The sequence below is a fragment of the Lithobates pipiens genome, unplaced genomic scaffold (genome assembly GCF_037356315.1).
Source record: "Lithobates pipiens isolate NorthernLeopardFrog02 unplaced genomic scaffold, aLitPip1_a1.2 Scaffold_8, whole genome shotgun sequence".
Classification (NCBI taxonomy): domain Eukaryota; kingdom Metazoa; phylum Chordata; class Amphibia; order Anura; family Ranidae; genus Lithobates; species Lithobates pipiens.
In genome coordinates this window covers 593097058-593113721 of record NW_027507903.1, presented here as the reverse complement: position 1 = coordinate 593113721, position 16664 = coordinate 593097058, and the positions used below count along the sequence as shown (strand labels likewise).

The following is a 16664-nucleotide window of genomic DNA, read 5'->3' as shown; positions in this document are numbered from 1 at the left end:
CAAGCAGCGTGTGCCAGTCGCAGATTGTTTACGGGAGCCCAGGTAAGCTACCACAGACAAGGTTCTATGGCAGGAAACAGTTGGTCAAACAATCACCTTCAGCCACCTTTATTTCTGGTGCAGATTCCAAGAGCCTCGAGGGGGGAGGTTGGCTTCCCTTCCCCTAGGACATTTCATCTCTCTGGTCCAGTGAGCGTTCCTGGCAGATGTGCATAAAGACTGCCCAATCAGAAGCTCAAGGACCTCAAAGCGCCCGAACAGGGACTTGAACCCTGGACCCTCAGATTAAAAGTCTGATGCTCTACCGACTGAGCTATCCGGGCTCTGAAAAATCCACCACCAGAAGAGTCCAAAGCTGTTTGAATCTTGACATCTATGGTGGAAAAAGAGCATTCAGCCTGAAAGCACAAGTATTTGGCTTGCCCAGGCTGGCCAATCGTCCTTTCCCGTTTCATTTTCTAGGACAGGTTGAAGATAAAAGGGAGAATCTAACCTGTAAGCATGCAGATAGGGTCCAGTCCAGTTTCTGGCTTACTTTTACCTACAGGCCAATGCTCTTTCACCGGAAACAAGGGCCTTGCAAAAAGACACTGCCCGAACGGCTTCCTTAAGTCCTGGACCAAGACACTTCCAGTATTCTTAATCAGTGACTGGGTTACAAATGAAGTTCCCCTTTAGCCTCATGATGCCAGGTCCAGCAGAGGAAACGCAGGCCAAAAAATAATGTAGAATCCATTCTGGATTATAGGCAAGAGAAGATCAAGCAGCGTGTGCCAGTCGCAGATTGTTTACGGGAGCCCAGGTAAGCTACCACAGACAAGGTTCTATGGCAGGAAACAGTTGGTCAAACAATCACCTTCAGCCACCTTTATTTCTGGTGCAGATTCCAAGAGCCTCGAGGGGGGAGGTTGGCTTCCCGTCCCCTAGGACATTTCATCTCTCTGGTCCAGTGAGCGTTCCTGGCAGATGTGCATAAAGACTGCCCAATCAGAAGCTCAAGGACCTCAAAGCGCCCGAACAGGGACTTGAACCCTGGACCCTCAGATTAAAAGTCTGATGCTCTACCGACTGAGCTATCCGGGCTCTGAAAAATCCACCACCAGAAGAGTCCAAAGCAGTTTGAATCTTGACATCTATGGTGGAAAAAGAGCATTCAGCCTGAAAGCACAAGTATTTGGCTTGCCCAGGCTGGCCAATCGTCCTTTCCCGTTTCATTTTCTAGGACAGGTTGAAGATAAAAGGGAGAATCTAACCTGTAAGCATGTAGATAGGGTCCAGTCCAGTTTCTGGCTTACTTTTACCTACAGGCCAATGCTCTTTCACCGGAAACAAGGGCCTTGCAAAAAGACACTGCCCGAACGGCTTCCTTAAGTCCTGGACCAAGACACTTCCAGTATTCTTAATCAGTGACTGGGTTACAAATGAAGTTCCCCTTTAGCCTCATGATGCCAGGTCCAGCAGAGGAAACGCAGGCCAAAAAATAATGTAGAATCCACTCTGGATTATAGGCAAGAGAAGATCAAGCAGCGTGTGCCAGTCGCAGATTGTTTACGGGAGCCCAGGTAAGCTACCACAGACAAGGTTCTATGGCAGGAAACAGTTGGTCAAACAATCACCTTCAGCCACCTTTATTTCTGGTGCAGATTCCAAGAGCCTCGAGGGGGGAGGTTGGCTTCCCGTCCCCTAGGACATTTCATCTCTCTGGTCCAGTGAGCGTTCCTGGCAGATGTGCATAAAGACTGCCCAATCAGAAGCTCAAGGACCTCAAAGCGCCCGAACAGGGACTTGAACCCTGGACCCTCAGATTAAAAGTCTGATGCTCTACCGACTGAGCTATCCGGGCTCTGAAAAACCCACCACCAGAAGAGTCCAAAGCAGTTTGAATCTTGACATCTTTGGTGGAAAAAGAGCATTCAGCCTGAAAGCACAAGTATTTGGCTTGCCCAGGCTGGCCAATCGTCCTTTCCCGTTTCATTTTCTAGGACAGGTTGAAGATAAAAGGGAGAATCTAACCTGTAAGCATGCAGATAGGGTCCAGTCCAGTTTCTGGCTTACTTTTACCTACAGGCCAATGCTCTTTCACCGGAAACAAGGGCCTTGCAAAAAGACACTGCCCGAACGGCTTCCTTAAGTCCTGGACCAAGACACTTCCAGTATTCTTAATCAGTGACTGGGTTACAAATGAAGTTCCCCTTTAGCCTCATGATGCCAGGTCCAGCAGAGGAAACGCAGGCCAAAAAATAATGTAGAATCCACTCTGGATTATAGGCAAGAGAAGATCAAGCAGCGTGTGCCAGTCGCAGATTGTTTACGGGAGCCCAGGTAAGCTACCACAGACAAGGTTCTATGGCAGGAAACAGTTGGTCAAACAATCACCTTCAGCCACCTTTATTTCTGGTGCAGATTCCAAGAGCCTCGAGGGGGGAGGTTGGCTTCCCGTCCCCTAGGACATTTCATCTCTCTGGTCCAGTGAGCGTTCCTGGCAGATGTGCATAAAGACTGCCCAATCAGAAGCTCAAGGACCTCAAAGCGCCCGAACAGGGACTTGAACCCTGGACCCTCAGATTAAAAGTCTGATGCTCTACCGACTGAGCTATCCGGGCTCTGAAAAATCCACCACCAGAAGAGTCCAAAGCAGTTTGAATCTTGACATCTATGGTGGAAAAAGAGCATTCAGCCTGAAAGCACAAGTATTTGGCTTGCCCAGGCTGGCCAATCGTCCTTTCCCGTTTCATTTTCTAGGACAGGTTGAAGATAAAAGGGAGAATCTAACCTGTAAGCATGTAGATAGGGTCCAGTCCAGTTTCTGGCTTACTTTTACCTACAGGCCAATGCTCTTTCACCGGAAACAAGGGCCTTGCAAAAAGACACTGCCCGAACGGCTTCCTTAAGTCCTGGACCAAGACACTTCCAGTATTCTTAATCAGTGACTGGGTTACAAATGAAGTTCCCCTTTAGCCTCATGATGCCAGGTCCAGCAGAGGAAACGCAGGCCAAAAAATAATGTAGAATCCACTCTGGATTATAGGCAAGAGAAGATCAAGCAGCGTGTGCCAGTCGCAGATTGTTTACGGGAGCCCAGGTAAGCTACCACAGACAAGGTTCTATGGCAGGAAACAGTTGGTCAAACAATCACCTTCAGCCACCTTTATTTCTGGTGCAGATTCCAAGAGCCTCGAGGGGGGAGGTTGGCTTCCCATCCCCTAGGACATTTCATCTCTCTGGTCCAGTGAGCGTTCCTGGCAGATGTGCATAAAGACTGCCCAATCAGAAGCTCAAGGACCTCAAAGCGCCCGAACAGGGACTTGAACCCTGGACCCTCAGATTAAAAGTCTGATGCTCTACCGACTGAGCTATCCGGGCTCTGAAAAATCCACCACCAGAAGAGTCCAAAGCAGTTTGAATCTTGACATCTTTGGTGGAAAAAGAGCATTCAGCCTGAAAGCACAAGTATTTGGCTTGCCCAGGCTGGCCAATCGTCCTTTCCCGTTTCATTTTCTAGGACAGGTTGAAGATAAAAGGGAGAATCTAACCTGTAAGCATGCAGATAGGGTCCAGTCCAGTTTCTGGCTTACTTTTACCTACAGGCCAATGCTCTTTCACCGGAAACAAGGGCCTTGCAAAAAGACACTGCCCGAACGGCTTCCTTAAGTCCTGGACCAAGACACTTCCAGTATTCTTAATCAGTGACTGGGTTACAAATGAAGTTCCCCTTTAGCCTCATGATGCCAGGTCCAGCAGAGGAAACGCAGGCCAAAAAATAAGGTAGAATCCACTCTGGATTATAGGCAAGAGAAGATCAAGCAGCGTGTGCCAGTCGCAGATTGTTTACGGGAGCCCAGGTAAGCTACCACAGACAAGGTTCTATGGCAGGAAACAGTTGGTCAAACAATCACCTTCAGCCACCTTTATTTCTGGTGCAGATTCCAAGAGCCTCGAGGGGGGAGGTTGGCTTCCCTTCCCCTAGGACATTTCATCTCTCTGGTCCAGTGAGCGTTCCTGGCAGATGTGCATAAAGACTGCCCAATCAGAAGCTCAAGGACCTCAAAGCGCCCGAACAGGGACTTGAACCCTGGACCCTCAGATTAAAAGTCTGATGCTCTACCGACTGAGCTATCCGGGCTCTGAAAAATCCACCACCAGAAGAGTCCAAAGCAGTTTGAATCTTGACATCTATGGTGGAAAAAGAGCATTCAGCCTGAAAGCACAAGTATTTGGCTTGCCCAGGCTGGCCAATCGTCCTTTCCCGTTTCATTTTCTAGGACAGGTTGAAGATAAAAGGGAGAATCTAACCTGTAAGCATGCAGATAGGGTCCAGTCCAGTTTCTGGCTTACTTTTACCTACAGGCCAATGCTCTTTCACCGGAAACAAGGGCCTTGCAAAAAGACACTGCCCGAACGGCTTCCCTAAGTCCTGGACCAAGACACTTCCAGTATTCTTAATCAGTGACTGGGTTACAAATGAAGTTCCCCTTTAGCCTCATGATGCCAGGTCCAGCAGAGGAAACGCAGGCCAAAAAATAAGGTAGAATCCACTCTGGATTATAGGCAAGAGAAGATCAAGCAGCGTGTGCCAGTCGCAGATTGTTTACGGGAGCCCAGGTAAGCTACCACAGACAAGGTTCTATGGCAGGAAACAGTTGGTCAAACAATCACCTTCAGCCACCTTTATTTCTGGTGCAGATTCCAAGAGCCTCGAGGGGGGAGGTTGGCTTCCCTTCCCCTAGGACATTTCATCTCTCTGGTCCAGTGAGCGTTCCTAGCAGATGTGCATAAAGACTGCCCAATCAGAAGCTCAAGGACCTCAAAGCGCCCAAACAGGGACTTGAACCCTGGACCCTCAGATTAAAAGTCTGATGCTCTACCGACTGAGCTATCCGGGCTCTGAAAAATCCACCACCAGAAGAGTCCAAAGCTGTTTGAATCTTGACATCTATGGTGGAAAAAGAGCATTCAGCCTGAAAGCACAAGTATTTGGCTTGCCCAGGCTGGCCAATCGTCCTTTCCCGTTTCATTTTCTAGGACAGGTTGAAGATAAAAGGGAGAATCTAACCTGTAAGCATGCAGATAGGGTCCAGTCCAGTTTCTGGCTTACTTTTACCTACAGGCCAATGCTCTTTCACCGGAAACAAGGGCCTTGCAAAAAGACACTGCCCGAACGGCTTCCTTAAGTCCTGGACCAAGACACTTCCAGTATTCTTAATCAGTGACTGGGTTACAAATGAAGTTCCCCTTTAGCCTCATGATGCCAGGTCCAGCAGAGGAAACGCAGGCCAAAAAATAATGTAGAATCCACTCTGGATTATAGGCAAGAGAAGATCAAGCAGCGTGTGCCAGTCGCAGATTGTTTACGGGAGCCCAGGTAAGCTACCACAGACAAGGTTCTATGGCAGGAAACAGTTGGTCAAACAATCACCTTCAGCCACCTTTATTTCTGGTGCAGATTCCAAGAGCCTCGAGGGGGGAGGTTGGCTTCCCGTCCCCTAGGACATTTCATCTCTCTGGTCCAGTGAGCGTTCCTGGCAGATGTGCATAAAGACTGCCCAATCAGAAGCTCAAGGACCTCAAAGCGCCCGAACAGGGACTTGAACCCTGGACCCTCAGATTAAAAGTCTGATGCTCTACCGACTGAGCTATCCAGGCTCTGAAAAATCCACCACCAGAAGAGTCCAAAGCTGTTTGAATCTTGACATCTATGGTGGAAAAAGAGCATTCAGCCTGAAAGCACAAGTATTTGGCTTGCCCAGGCTGGCCAATCGTCCTTTCCCGTTTCATTTTCTAGGACAGGTTGAAGATAAAAGGGAGAATCTAACCTGTAAGCATGCAGATAGGGTCCAGTCCAGTTTCTGGCTTACTTTTACCTACAGGCCAATGCTCTTTCACCGGAAACAAGGGCCTTGCAAAAAGACACTGCCCGAACGGCTTCCTTAAGTCCTGGACCAAGACACTTCCAGTATTCTTAATCAGTGACTGGGTTACAAATGAAGTTCCCCTTTAGCCTCATGATGCCAGGTCCAGCAGAGGAAACGCAGGCCAAAAAATAATGTAGAATCCACTCTGGATTATAGGCAAGAGAAGATCAAGCAGCGTGTGCCAGTCGCAGATTGTTTACGGGAGCCCAGGTAAGCTACCACAGACAAGGTTCTATGGCAGGAAACAGTTGGTCAAACAATCACCTTCAGCCACCTTTATTTCTGGTGCAGATTCCAAGAGCCTCGAGGGGGGAGGTTGGCTTCCCGTCCCCTAGGACATTTCATCTCTCTGGTCCAGTGAGCGTTCCTGGCAGATGTGCATAAAGACTGCCCAATCAGAAGCTCAAGGACCTCAAAGCGCACGAACAGGGACTTGAACCCTGGACCCTCAGATTAAAAGTCTGATGCTCTACCGACTGAGCTATTCGGGCTCTGAAAAATCCACCACCAGAAGAGTCCAAAGCTGTTTGAATCTTGACATCTATGGTGGAAAAAGAGCATTCAGCCTGAAAGCACAAGTATTTGGCTTGCCCAGGCTGGCCAATCGTCCTCTCCCGTTTCATTTTCTAGGACAGGTTGAAGATAAAAGGGAGAATCTAACCTGTAAGCATGCAGATAGGGTCCAGTCCAGTTTCTGGCTTACTTTTACCTACAGGCCAATGCTCTTTCACCGGAAACAAGGGCCTTGCAAAAAGACACTGCCCGAACGGCTTCCTTAAGTCCTGGACCAAGACACTTCCAGTATTCTTAATCAGTGACTGGGTTACAAATGAAGTTCCCCTTTAGCCTCATGATGCCAGGTCCAGCAGAGGAAACGCAGGCCAAAAAATAATGTAGAATCCACTCTGGATTATAGGCAAGAGAAGATCAAGCAGCGTGTGCCAGTCGCAGATTGTTTACGGGAGCCCAGGTAAGCTACCACAGACAAGGTTCTATGGCAGGAAACAGTTGGTCAAACAATCACCTTCAGCCACCTTTATTTCTGGTGCAGATTCCAAGAGCCTCGAGGGGGGAGGTTGGCTTCCCGTCCCCTAGGACATTTCATCTCTCTGGTCCAGTGAGCGTTCCTGGCAGATGTGCATAAAGACTGCCCAATCAGAAGCTCAAGGACCTCAAAGCGCACGAACAGGGACTTGAACCCTGGACCCTCAGATTAAAAGTCTGATGCTCTACCGACTGAGCTATTCGGGCTCTGAAAAATCCACCACCAGAAGAGTCCAAAGCTGTTTGAATCTTGACATCTATGGTGGAAAAAGAGCATTCAGCCTGAAAGCACAAGTATTTGGCTTGCCCAGGCTGGCCAATCGTCCTTTCCCGTTTCATTTTCTAGGACAGGTTGAAGATAAAAGGGAGAATCTAACCTGTAAGCATGCAGATAGGGTCCAGTCCAGTTTCTGGCTTACTTTTACCTACAGGCCAATGCTCTTTCACCGGAAACAAGGGCCTTGCAAAAAGACACTGCCCGAACGGCTTCCTTAAGTCCTGGACCAAGACACTTCCAGTATTCTTAATCAGTGACTGGGTTACAAATGAAGTTCCCCTTTAGCCTCATGATGCCAGGTCCAGCAGAGGAAACGCAGGCCAAAAAATAAGGTAGAATCCACTCTGGATTATAGGCAAGAGAAGATCAAGCAGCGTGTGCCAGTCGCAGATTGTTTACGGGAGCCCAGGTAAGCTACCACAGACAAGGTTCTATGGCAGGAAACAGTTGGTCAAACAATCACCTTCAGCCACCTTTATTTCTGGTGCAGATTCCAAGAGCCTCGAGGGGGGAGGTTGGCTTCCCTTCCCCTAGGACATTTCATCTCTCTGGTCCAGTGAGCGTTCCTGGCAGATGTGCATAAAGACTGCCCAATCAGAAGCTCAAGGACCTCAAAGCGCCCGAACAGGGACTTGAACCCTGGACCCTCAGATTAAAAGTCTGATGCTCTACCGACTGAGCTATCCGGGCTCTGAAAAATCCACCACCAGAAGAGTCCAAAGCTGTTTGAATCTTGACATCTATGGTGGAAAAAGAGCATTCAGCCTGAAAGCACAAGTATTTGGCTTGCCCAGGCTGGCCAATCGTCCTTTCCCGTTTCATTTTCTAGGACAGGTTGAAGATAAAAGGGAGAATCTAACCTGTAAGCATGCAGATAGGGTCCAGTCCAGTTTCTGGCTTACTTTTACCTACAGGCCAATGCTCTTTCACCGGAAACAAGGGCCTTGCAAAAAGACACTGCCCGAACGGCTTCCTTAAGTCCTGGACCAAGACACTTCCAGTATTCTTAATCAGTGACTGGGTTACAAATGAAGTTCCCCTTTAGCCTCATGATGCCAGGTCCAGCAGAGGAAACGCAGGTCAAAAAATAATGTAGAATCCACTCTGGATTATAGGCAAGAGAAGATCAAGCAGCGTGTGCCAGTCGCAGATTGTTTACGGGAGCCCAGGTAAGCTACCACAGACAAGGTTCTATGGCAGGAAACAGTTGGTCAAACAATCACCTTCAGCCACCTTTATTTCTGGTGCAGATTCCAAGAGCCTCGAGGGGGGAGGTTGGCTTCCCGTCCCCTAGGACATTTCATCTCTCTGGTCCAGTGAGCGTTCCTGGCAGATGTGCATAAAGACTGCCCAATCAGAAGCTCAAGGACCTCAAAGCGCACGAACAGGGACTTGAACCCTGGACCCTCAGATTAAAAGTCTGATGCTCTACCGACTGAGCTATTCGGGCTCTGAAAAATCCACCACCAGAAGAGTCCAAAGCTGTTTGAATCTTGACATCTATGGTGGAAAAAGAGCATTCAGCCTGAAAGCACAAGTATTTGGCTTGCCCAGGCTGGCCAATCGTCCTCTCCCGTTTCATTTTCTAGGACAGGTTGAAGATAAAAGGGAGAATCTAACCTGTAAGCATGCAGATAGGGTCCAGTCCAGTTTCTGGCTTACTTTTACCTACAGGCCAATGCTCTTTCACCGGAAACAAGGGCCTTGCAAAAAGACACTGCCCGAACGGCTTCCTTAAGTCCTGGACCAAGACACTTCCAGTATTCTTAATCAGTGACTGGGTTACAAATGAAGTTCCCCTTTAGCCTCATGATGCCAGGTCCAGCAGAGGAAACGCAGGCCAAAAAATAATGTAGAATCCACTCTGGATTATAGGCAAGAGAAGATCAAGCAGCGTGTGCCAGTCGCAGATTGTTTACGGGAGCCCAGGTAAGCTACCACAGACAAGGTTCTATGGCAGGAAACAGTTGGTCAAACAATCACCTTCAGCCACCTTTATTTCTGGTGCAGATTCCAAGAGCCTCGAGGGGGGAGGTTGGCTTCCCGTCCCCTAGGACATTTCATCTCTCTGGTCCAGTGAGCGTTCCTGGCAGATGTGCATAAAGACTGCCCAATCAGAAGCTCAAGGACCTCAAAGCGCACGAACAGGGACTTGAACCCTGGACCCTCAGATTAAAAGTCTGATGCTCTACCGACTGAGCTATTCGGGCTCTGAAAAATCCACCACCAGAAGAGTCCAAAGCTGTTTGAATCTTGACATCTATGGTGGAAAAAGAGCATTCAGCCTGAAAGCACAAGTATTTGGCTTGCCCAGGCTGGCCAATCGTCCTTTCCCGTTTCATTTTCTAGGACAGGTTGAAGATAAAAGGGAGAATCTAACCTGTAAGCATGCAGATAGGGTCCAGTCCAGTTTCTGGCTTACTTTTACCTACAGGCCAATGCTCTTTCACCGGAAACAAGGGCCTTGCAAAAAGACACTGCCCGAACGGCTTCCTTAAGTCCTGGACCAAGACACTTCCAGTATTCTTAATCAGTGACTGGGTTACAAATGAAGTTCCCCTTTAGCCTCATGATGCCAGGTCCAGCAGAGGAAACGCAGGCCAAAAAATAAGGTAGAATCCACTCTGGATTATAGGCAAGAGAAGATCAAGCAGCGTGTGCCAGTCGCAGATTGTTTACGGGAGCCCAGGTAAGCTACCACAGACAAGGTTCTATGGCAGGAAACAGTTGGTCAAACAATCACCTTCAGCCACCTTTATTTCTGGTGCAGATTCCAAGAGCCTCGAGGGGGGAGGTTGGCTTCCCTTCCCCTAGGACATTTCATCTCTCTGGTCCAGTGAGCGTTCCTGGCAGATGTGCATAAAGACTGCCCAATCAGAAGCTCAAGGACCTCAAAGCGCCCGAACAGGGACTTGAACCCTGGACCCTCAGATTAAAAGTCTGATGCTCTACCGACTGAGCTATCCGGGCTCTGAAAAATCCACCACCAGAAGAGTCCAAAGCTGTTTGAATCTTGACATCTATGGTGGAAAAAGAGCATTCAGCCTGAAAGCACAAGTATTTGGCTTGCCCAGGCTGGCCAATCGTCCTTTCCCGTTTCATTTTCTAGGACAGGTTGAAGATAAAAGGGAGAATCTAACCTGTAAGCATGCAGATAGGGTCCAGTCCAGTTTCTGGCTTACTTTTACCTACAGGCCAATGCTCTTTCACCGGAAACAAGGGCCTTGCAAAAAGACACTGCCCGAACGGCTTCCTTAAGTCCTGGACCAAGACACTTCCAGTATTCTTAATCAGTGACTGGGTTACAAATGAAGTTCCCCTTTAGCCTCATGATGCCAGGTCCAGCAGAGGAAACGCAGGCCAAAAAATAATGTAGAATCCACTCTGGATTATAGGCAAGAGAAGATCAAGCAGCGTGTGCCAGTCGCAGATTGTTTACGGGAGCCCAGGTAAGCTACCACAGACAAGGTTCTATGGCAGGAAACAGTTGGTCAAACAATCACCTTCAGCCACCTTTATTTCTGGTGCAGATTCCAAGAGCCTCGAGGGGGGAGGTTGGCTTCCCGTCCCCTAGGACATTTCATCTCTCTGGTCCAGTGAGCGTTCCTGGCAGATGTGCATAAAGACTGCCCAATCAGAAGCTCAAGGACCTCAAAGCGCCCGAACAGGGACTTGAACCCTGGACCCTCAGATTAAAAGTCTGATGCTCTACCGACTGAGCTATCCGGGCTCTGAAAAATCCACCACCAGAAGAGTCCAAAGCAGTTTGAATCTTGACATCTTTGGTGGAAAAAGAGCATTCAGCCTGAAAGCACAAGTATTTGGCTTGCCCAGGCTGGCCAATCGTCCTTTCCCGTTTCATTTTCTAGGACAGGTTGAAGATAAAAGGGAGAATCTAACCTGTAAGCATGCAGATAGGGTCCAGTCCAGTTTCTGGCTTACTTTTACCTACAGGCCAATGCTCTTTCACCGGAAACAAGGGCCTTGCAAAAAGACACTGCCCGAACGGCTTCCTTAAGTCCTGGACCAAGACACTTCCAGTATTCTTAATCAGTGACTGGGTTACAAATGAAGTTCCCCTTTAGCCTCATGATGCCAGGTCCAGCAGAGGAAACGCAGGCCAAAAAATAAGGTAGAATCCACTCTGGATTATAGGCAAGAGAAGATCAAGCAGCGTGTGCCAGTCGCAGATTGTTTACGGGAGCCCAGGTAAGCTACCACAGACAAGGTTCTATGGCAGGAAACAGTTGGTCAAACAATCACCTTCAGCCACCTTTATTTCTGGTGCAGATTCCAAGAGCCTCGAGGGGGGAGGTTGGCTTCCCTTCCCCTAGGACATTTCATCTCTCTGGTCCAGTGAGCGTTCCTGGCAGATGTGCATAAAGACTGCCCAATCAGAAGCTCAAGGACCTCAAAGCGCCCGAACACGGACTTGAACCCTGGACCCTCAGATTAAAAGTCTGATGCTCTACCGACTGAGCTATCCGGGCTCTGAAAAATCCACCACCAGAAGAGTCCAAAGCTGTTTGAATCTTGACATCTATGGTGGAAAAAGAGCATTCAGCCTGAAAGCACAAGTATTTGGCTTGCCCAGGCTGGCCAATCGTCCTTTCCCGTTTCATTTTCTAGGACAGGTTGAAGATAAAAGGGAGAATCTAACCTGTAAGCATGCAGATAGGGTCCAGTCCAGTTTCTGGCTTACTTTTACCTACAGGCCAATGCTCTTTCACCGGAAACAAGGGCCTTGCAAAAAGACACTGCCCAAACGGCTTCCTTAAGTCCTGGACCAAGACACTTCCAGTATTCTTAATCAGTGACTGGGTTACAAATGAAGTTCCCCTTTAGCCTCATGATGCCAGGTCCAGCAGAGGAAACGCAGGCCAAAAAATAATGTAGAATCCACTCTGGATTATAGGCAAGAGAAGATCAAGCAGCGTGTGCCAGTCGCAGATTGTTTACGGGAGCCCAGGTAAGCTACCACAGACAAGGTTCTATGGCAGGAAACAGTTGGTCAAACAATCACCTTCAGCCACCTTTATTTCTGGTGCAGATTCCAAGAGCCTCGAGGGGGGAGGTTGGCTTCCCGTCCCCTAGGACATTTCATCTCTCTGGTCCAGTGAGCGTTCCTGGCAGATGTGCATAAAGACTGCCCAATCAGAAGCTCAAGGACCTCAAAGCGCCCGAACAGGGACTTGAACCCTGGACCCTCAGATTAAAAGTCTGATGCTCTACCGACTGAGCTATCCGGGCTCTGAAAAAGCCACCACCAGAAGAGTCCAAAGCAGTTTGAATCTTGACATCTATGGTGGAAAAAGAGCATTCAGCCTGAAAGCACAAGTATTTGGCTTGCCCAGGCTGGCCAATCGTCCTTTCCCGTTTCATTTTCTAGGACAGGTTGAAGATAAAAGGGAGAATCTAACCTGTAAGCATGCAGATAGGGTCCAGTCCAGTTTCTGGCTTACTTTTACCTACAGGCCAATGCTCTTTCACCGGAAACAAGGGCCTTGCAAAAAGACACTGCCCGAACGGCTTCCTTAAGTCCTGGACCAAGACACTTCCAGTATTCTTAATCAGTGACTGGGTTACAAATGAAGTTCCCCTTTAGCCTCATGATGCCAGGTCCAGCAGAGGAAACGCAGGCCAAAAAATAAGGTAGAATCCACTCTGGATTATAGGCAAGAGAAGATCAAGCAGCGTGTGCCAGTCGCAGATTGTTTACGGGAGCCCAGGTAAGCTACCACAGACAAGGTTCTATGGCAGGAAACAGTTGGTCAAACAATCACCTTCAGCCACCTTTATTTCTGGTGCAGATTCCAAGAGCCTCGAGGGGGGAGGTTGGCTTCCCTTCCCCTAGGACATTTCATCTCTCTGGTCCAGTGAGCGTTCCTGGCAGATGTGCATAAAGACTGCCCAATCAGAAGCTCAAGGACCTCAAAGCGCCCGAACAGGGACTTGAACCCTGGACCCTCAGATTAAAAGTCTGATGCTCTACCGACTGAGCTATCCGGGCTCTGAAAAATCCACCACCAGAAGAGTCCAAAGCTGTTTGAATCTTGACATCTATGGTGGAAAAAGAGCATTCAGCCTGAAAGCACAAGTATTTGGCTTGCCCAGGCTGGCCAATCGTCCTTTCCCGTTTCATTTTCTAGGACAGGTTGAAGATAAAAGGGAGAATCTAACCTGTAAGCATGCAGATAGGGTCCAGTCCAGTTTCTGGCTTACTTTTACCTACAGGCCAATGCTCTTTCACCGGAAACAAGGGCCTTGCAAAAAGACACTGCCCGAACGGCTTCCTTAAGTCCTGGACCAAGACACTTCCAGTATTCTTAATCAGTGACTGGGTTACAAATGAAGTTCCCCTTTAGCCTCATGATGCCAGGTCCAGCAGAGGAAACGCAGGCCAAAAAATAATGTAGAATCCATTCTGGATTATAGGCAAGAGAAGATCAAGCAGCGTGTGCCAGTCGCAGATTGTTTACGGGAGCCCAGGTAAGCTACCACAGACAAGGTTCTATGGCAGGAAACAGTTGGTCAAACAATCACCTTCAGCCACCTTTATTTCTGGTGCAGATTCCAAGAGCCTCGAGGGGGGAGGTTGGCTTCCCGTCCCCTAGGACATTTCATCTCTCTGGTCCAGTGAGCGTTCCTGGCAGATGTGCATAAAGACTACCCAATCAGAAGCTCAAGGACCTCAAAGCGCCCGAACAGGGACTTGAACCCTGGACCCTCAGATTAAAAGTCTGATGCTCTACCGACTGAGCTATCCGGGCTCTGAAAAATCCACCACCAGAAGAGTCCAAAGCTGTTTGAATCTTGACATTTATGGTGGAAAAAGAGCATTCAGCCTGAAAGCACAAGTATTTGGCTTGCCCAGGCTGGCCAATCGTCCTCTCCCGTTTCATTTTCTAGGACAGGTTGAAGATAAAAGGGAGAATCTAACCTGTAAGCATGCAGATAGGGTCCAGTCCAGTTTCTGGCTTACTTTTACCTACAGGCCAATGCTCTTTCACCGGAAACAAGGGCCTTGCAAAAAGACACTGCCCGAACGGCTTCCTTAAGTCCTGGACCAAGACACTTCCAGTATTCTTAATCAGTGACTGGGTTACAAATGAAGTTCCCCTTTAGCCTCATGATGCCAGGTCCAGCAGAGGAAACGCAGGCCAAAAAATAAGGTAGAATCCACTCTGGATTATAGGCAAGAGAAGATCAAGCAGCGTGTGCCAGTCGCAGATTGTTTACGGGAGCCCAGGTAAGCTACCACAGACAAGGTTCTATGGCAGGAAACAGTTGGTCAAACAATCACCTTCAGCCACCTTTATTTCTGGTGCAGATTCCAAGAGCCTCGAGGGGGGAGGTTGGCTTCCCGTCCCCTAGGACATTTCATCTCTCTGGTCCAGTGAGCGTTCCTGGCAGATGTGCATAAAGACTGCCCAATCAGAAGCTCAAGGACCTCAAAGCGCCCGAACAGGGACTTGAACCCTGGACCCTCAGATTAAAAGTCTGATGCTCTACCGACTGAGCTATCCGGGCTCTGAAAAATCCACCACCAGAAGAGTCCAAAGCTGTTTGAATCTTGACATTTATGGTGGAAAAAGAGCATTCAGCCTGAAAGCACAAGTATTTGGCTTGCCCAGGCTGGCCAATCGTCCTCTCCCGTTTCATTTTCTAGGACAGGTTGAAGATAAAAGGGAGAATCTAACCTGTAAGCATGCAGATAGGGTCCAGTCCAGTTTCTGGCTTACTTTTACCTACAGGCCAATGCTCTTTCACCGGAAACAAGGGCCTTGCAAAAAGACACTGCCCGAACGGCTTCCTTAAGTCCTGGACCAAGACACTTCCAGTATTCTTAATCAGTGACTGGGTTACAAATGAAGTTCCCCTTTAGCCTCATGATGCCAGGTCCAGCAGAGGAAACGCAGGCCAAAAAATAAGGTAGAATCCACTCTGGATTATAGGCAAGAGAAGATCAAGCAGCGTGTGCCAGTCGCAGATTGTTTACGGGAGCCCAGGTAAGCTACCACAGACAAGGTTCTATGGCAGGAAACAGTTGGTCAAACAATCACCTTCAGCCACCTTTATTTCTGGTGCAGATTCCAAGAGCCTCGAGGGGGGAGGTTGGCTTCCCGTCCCCTAGGACATTTCATCTCTCTGGTCCAGTGAGCGTTCCTGGCAGATGTGCATAAAGACTGCCCAATCAGAAGCTCAAGGACCTCAAAGCGCCCGAACAGGGACTTGAACCCTGGACCCTCAGATTAAAAGTCTGATGCTCTACCGACTGAGCTATCCGGGCTCTGAAAAATCCACCACCAGAAGAGTCCAAAGCTGTTTGAATCTTGACATCTATGGTGGAAAAAGAGCATTCAGCCTGAAAGCACAAGTATTTGGCTTGCCCAGGCTGGCCAATCGTCCTCTCCCGTTTCATTTTCTAGGACAGGTTGAAGATAAAAGGGAGAATCTAACCTGTAAGCATGCAGATAGGGTCCAGTCCAGTTTCTGGATTACTTTTACCTACAGGCCAATGCTCTTTCACCGGAAACAAGGGCCTTGCAAAAAGACACTGCCCGAACGGCTTCCTTAAGTCCTGGACCAAGACACTTCCAGTATTCTTAATCAGTGACTGGGTTACAAATGAAGTTCCCCTTTAGCCTCATGATGCCAGGTCCAGCAGAGGAAACGCAGGCCAAAAAATAAGGTAGAATCCACTCTGGATTATAGGCAAGAGAAGATCAAGCAGCGTGTGCCAGTCGCAGATTGTTTACGGGAGCCCAGGTAAGCTACCACAGACAAGGTTCTATGGCAGGAAACAGTTGGTCAAACAATCACCTTCAGCCACCTTTATTTCTGGTGCAGATTCCAAGAGCCTCGAGGGGGGAGGTTGGCTTCCTGTCCCCTAGGACATTTCATCTCTCTGGTCCAGTGAGCGTTCCTGGCAGATGTGCATAAAGACTACCCAATCAGAAGCTCAAGGACCTCAAAGCGCCCGAACAGGGACTTGAACCCTGGACCCTCAGATTAAAAGTCTGATGCTCTACCGACTGAGCTATCCGGGCTCTGAAAAATCCACCACCAGAAGAGTCCAAAGCTGTTTGAATCTTGACATTTATGGTGGAAAAAGAGCATTCAGCCTGAAAGCACAAGTATTTGGCTTGCCCAGGCTGGCCAATCGTCCTCTCCCGTTTCATTTTCTAGGACAGGTTGAAGATAAAAGGGAGAATCTAACCTGTAAGCATGCAGATAGGGTCCAGTCCAGTTTCTGGCTTACTTTTACCTACAGGCCAATGCTCTTTCACCGGAAACAAGGGCCTTGCAAAAAGACACTGCCCGAACGGCTTCCTTAAGTCCTGGACCAAGACACTTCCAGTATTCTTAATCAGTGACTGGGTTACAAATGAAGTTCCCCTTTAGCCTCATGATGCCAGGTCCAGCAGAGG

The 16664-nt window shown here is 48.6% G+C and overlaps 15 non-coding genes across 15 annotated transcripts; all 15 read right to left on the bottom strand.

Annotated features, from left to right (window-relative positions):
• Window positions 1–250: 250 nt before the first annotated feature.
• TRNAK-UUU (transfer RNA lysine (anticodon UUU)) lies at window positions 251–323 on the bottom strand. Its single transcript has one exon. It is a non-coding gene; the product is annotated as a tRNA-Lys (tRNA).
• Window positions 324–1010: 687 nt separating this feature from the next.
• TRNAK-UUU (transfer RNA lysine (anticodon UUU)) lies at window positions 1011–1083 on the bottom strand. Its single transcript has one exon. It is a non-coding gene; the product is annotated as a tRNA-Lys (tRNA).
• A 687-nt stretch (window positions 1084–1770) lies between these two features.
• TRNAK-UUU (transfer RNA lysine (anticodon UUU)) lies at window positions 1771–1843 on the bottom strand. The gene has a single exon. It is a non-coding gene; the product is annotated as a tRNA-Lys (tRNA).
• A 687-nt stretch (window positions 1844–2530) lies between these two features.
• On the bottom strand, window positions 2531–2603 carry TRNAK-UUU (transfer RNA lysine (anticodon UUU)). The gene has a single exon. It is a non-coding gene; the product is annotated as a tRNA-Lys (tRNA).
• A 687-nt stretch (window positions 2604–3290) lies between these two features.
• TRNAK-UUU (transfer RNA lysine (anticodon UUU)) lies at window positions 3291–3363 on the bottom strand. Its single transcript has one exon. It is a non-coding gene; the product is annotated as a tRNA-Lys (tRNA).
• A 687-nt stretch (window positions 3364–4050) lies between these two features.
• Window positions 4051–4123, bottom strand: TRNAK-UUU (transfer RNA lysine (anticodon UUU)). The gene has a single exon. It is a non-coding gene; the product is annotated as a tRNA-Lys (tRNA).
• Window positions 4124–7850: 3727 nt separating this feature from the next.
• On the bottom strand, window positions 7851–7923 carry TRNAK-UUU (transfer RNA lysine (anticodon UUU)). The gene has a single exon. It is a non-coding gene; the product is annotated as a tRNA-Lys (tRNA).
• Window positions 7924–10130: 2207 nt separating this feature from the next.
• Window positions 10131–10203, bottom strand: TRNAK-UUU (transfer RNA lysine (anticodon UUU)). Its single transcript has one exon. It is a non-coding gene; the product is annotated as a tRNA-Lys (tRNA).
• A 687-nt stretch (window positions 10204–10890) lies between these two features.
• TRNAK-UUU (transfer RNA lysine (anticodon UUU)) lies at window positions 10891–10963 on the bottom strand. Its single transcript has one exon. It is a non-coding gene; the product is annotated as a tRNA-Lys (tRNA).
• A 1447-nt stretch (window positions 10964–12410) lies between these two features.
• TRNAK-UUU (transfer RNA lysine (anticodon UUU)) lies at window positions 12411–12483 on the bottom strand. Its single transcript has one exon. It is a non-coding gene; the product is annotated as a tRNA-Lys (tRNA).
• A 687-nt stretch (window positions 12484–13170) lies between these two features.
• Window positions 13171–13243, bottom strand: TRNAK-UUU (transfer RNA lysine (anticodon UUU)). Its single transcript has one exon. It is a non-coding gene; the product is annotated as a tRNA-Lys (tRNA).
• Window positions 13244–13930: 687 nt separating this feature from the next.
• TRNAK-UUU (transfer RNA lysine (anticodon UUU)) lies at window positions 13931–14003 on the bottom strand. The gene has a single exon. It is a non-coding gene; the product is annotated as a tRNA-Lys (tRNA).
• Window positions 14004–14690: 687 nt separating this feature from the next.
• On the bottom strand, window positions 14691–14763 carry TRNAK-UUU (transfer RNA lysine (anticodon UUU)). The gene has a single exon. It is a non-coding gene; the product is annotated as a tRNA-Lys (tRNA).
• Window positions 14764–15450: 687 nt separating this feature from the next.
• On the bottom strand, window positions 15451–15523 carry TRNAK-UUU (transfer RNA lysine (anticodon UUU)). The gene has a single exon. It is a non-coding gene; the product is annotated as a tRNA-Lys (tRNA).
• A 687-nt stretch (window positions 15524–16210) lies between these two features.
• TRNAK-UUU (transfer RNA lysine (anticodon UUU)) lies at window positions 16211–16283 on the bottom strand. Its single transcript has one exon. It is a non-coding gene; the product is annotated as a tRNA-Lys (tRNA).
• Window positions 16284–16664: the final 381 nt, after the last annotated feature.